Source organism: Lupinus angustifolius, chromosome LG14 (genome assembly GCF_001865875.1).
Source record: "Lupinus angustifolius cultivar Tanjil chromosome LG14, LupAngTanjil_v1.0, whole genome shotgun sequence".
Taxonomy (NCBI): domain Eukaryota; kingdom Viridiplantae; phylum Streptophyta; class Magnoliopsida; order Fabales; family Fabaceae; genus Lupinus; species Lupinus angustifolius.
The window spans coordinates 13,360,494-13,363,553 of NC_032022.1; positions in this window are offsets into that span (position 1 = coordinate 13,360,494).

Genomic DNA, 3,060 nt, shown 5'->3' on the forward strand with positions numbered 1-3,060 from the left:
AGCATATTTGGCAGCTTTGAGTGACTAACAAAGTTAAAAACTGATAAATATGGTGGCATACTCGACAACAATCATACCACGAAGCTAAGAACATTCAATCTTATTCATAGGTTCAAAGTATTTTGGGCTGACCATCCGTCAGCCACCAACTGACCAACATTGCCTATTAAACCATCTACTAGAAAACATTACCCACTAGATGGTCATCGATCCATAAACATTATCCATATGTCGACCACCACTAGGCCAGTGTTGATCATCAATCCCAACCACCTACTAGCTATTGATGTCATAAACGATATCCAATGGAGTCCAAAATAGTTGAAGAAGAACACAAATCCAACCAATTAGATCAAAAGAGAAAAACTTGCATAGAGACATATATGTCACATCATATTTAAAGACAAGTGTATTTTTTTTATATTATTATTTATGACTAAATTTTACTTGGAATTTGTAACACCGCGAATTTTACGATTTGGAATTACAAGATTTTATTAATATTTTTATTAATTATATATTCGAAAATGAATTTTTGGGAATTTTCGGTAAAGAATTAGACGAAACTTTAGTTGAGTTTTAGTCTTGTAATTTTATTTCATATTTTATGGTAAATTTTGGTAATTTTCGGAGACAGTCGGTTCTGAACCCCTGTCGGGGCCAAAATCCACCCGGTACAGCTCAAAAATTGGTTTTTGAGTTCCGTAACTCGGAATCGAATTCCGATCGCACCTTTGGCTTCGCAATTTCATTTCGAGTCAATATAGACTCTGAATACACTCATACCTATTTTCTAAATATTTTTCACTCGGAATGCCGAAATCCGAAATTCTAATCGGATATTGCGATCGGGCGATTTATAATATCCGATCGAGTATTAGCCGATAATACTCGAGCATGTTTATCGCACGTGTCCGTGAAGTGGTCGTTTCGCATTGGGATGCGAGATTTGCCTTTTCATAAAGCAAACCTCACATCACTCACCCTAATGTCATAGGAAATCATCATTAGCCACCCTAGGAGATTTGGTAATGATTTCCTAGGGGGAAATCTGATATCCTCCTCTCATTAGACACTCCTCACTCCACACTTCTCTCACACTCTTTCATTTGCAAACTTTCTAAGAGGAGGTAAATCATCTCTTCACTTTTCTCTCATTTTCTCATTTCTTCTTCCATCTTGAAACCTTGATCTCTCAACATTCAACCAATGGATGTTGATGAGATTTAAGTATGGTGTTCATGAGCATGTCAAGAACATATTCAACCGTTGAAATTTTCTAAAACGCTTTCTAACTCATTTTCTTCTCAAAACCGAAAATGATGATGTTCTTGAACTTATGAAAATATTTTGTTGAAACCATGAACAACTTGTGTTCATGGAGTTGTTATAATGTTGTATTACATACTTTTTGTTGCTTTAGCCAAAGGGGATGATAATGAAATCAAAGGAACCTTTAGGAAGTGTTTTGGAAAAATGAGAATGTATGTAAGTGGTGTCCGAATATGACACCCGGATCTCCTAAACCATCTCAAAGGTTTTGGAGTTAACTTGGGTTTTAAGAACCCAATATTTTTATGTTTGGATGATTTTGAATATATGTGATTGTTGAGGATATATAGTGAATATTGTATGTGAGAGAGAACATATCTTGACATAGTGGTGTCCGAATATGACACCCGGATCTCCTAAACCATCTCAAAGGTTTTGGAGTTAACTTGGGTTTTAAGAAACCCAATATTTTTATGTTTGGATGTTTGTGAAGATATATGTTTGTGAAGATATATGTTTGTGAAGATATATGTTTGTGAAGATATATGTTGTTGTTGAGGAAATAAATTGAATAATGTATGTGAGAGAGAACACATCGTGACATAGTGGTGTCCGAATATGACACCTGGATCTCCTAAACCATCTCAAAGGTTTTGGAGTTAACTTGGGTTTTAAGAAACCCAATATTTTTATGTTTGGATGTTTGTGAAGATATATGGTTGTTGAGGAAATAAATTGAATAATGTATGTGAGAGAGAACACATCGTGACATAGTGGTGTCCGAATATGACACCTGGATCTCCTAAACCATCTCAAAGGTTTTGGAGTTAACTTGGGTTTTAAGAAACCCAATATTTTTATGTTTGGATGTTTTTGAAGATATATGATTGTTGATGAAATGTGTTGAATATTGTATATGAATGTTGTTGGGAACTTTTCTGGGTGCAGGTGTTTGAAAAACCATGTTTAAATGTGTTTCTGTTGTCGAAACAGGCACGCTTGGGCGAGCACAGTCTCGCTTGGGCGAGGGGAAGTTTTAGGTTCTAGAACTCCTCGCTTGGGCGAGCCAGGATCCCGCTTAGGCAAAAAAGCCCAGGATTTCGATGAAATTCTGGAACTTTCTCGCCCGGGCGAGCAAAAGTTTCGCTTCAGCGAAAAGAAAAAAAAATTTAAAAAAAAACAAGAAATTTTTTTTTCCAGGATTTTAATGATGTCTCGCTTGGGCGAGGAAGGCTTAAGTTTAATTGAGATTTAAAGATGAATTGTCGCTTGGGCGAGAGGGCCTCGCTTGAGCGAGAGATGCCCAGTTTTAAAATGGTATTGTTGATTGAATTTTCGCTTGAGCGAAGGGTCCTCGCTTGGGCGAGAGACAGTAATTGTGTTTGACTATTTGGATTGATTGGTTGAGTATGTAATAACCCTAGTATGGGTATGTAATATAAACTACTTTGGTACACCGTAATTGAATTAAAAAGTAAAGTATTCAAGGTGTTGGAATTAAATAGTCAAACTCGGAAATTAATTTTAAAGAAAGTAATCCGAGAAGGATGTATGATTTAGGGCGATGCCTAGAAAAGGATACGTGATACCACGGAGCGAGATCATCTGACCGTAAGTGGCTTGGTCTGGGACCGTCCAGGGTGATTCAGCGATGGTCGTAGTGGTAAAGACGTTACCCTTTGAGTTATGATGTGAATTAGGGCACTGCCCAGAAAGGAACCCAGGATGCCACAGAGCGAGATCGGCTGACCGTAAGAGGCTTGGTCTGGGACCGTCCAGGGTATTCAG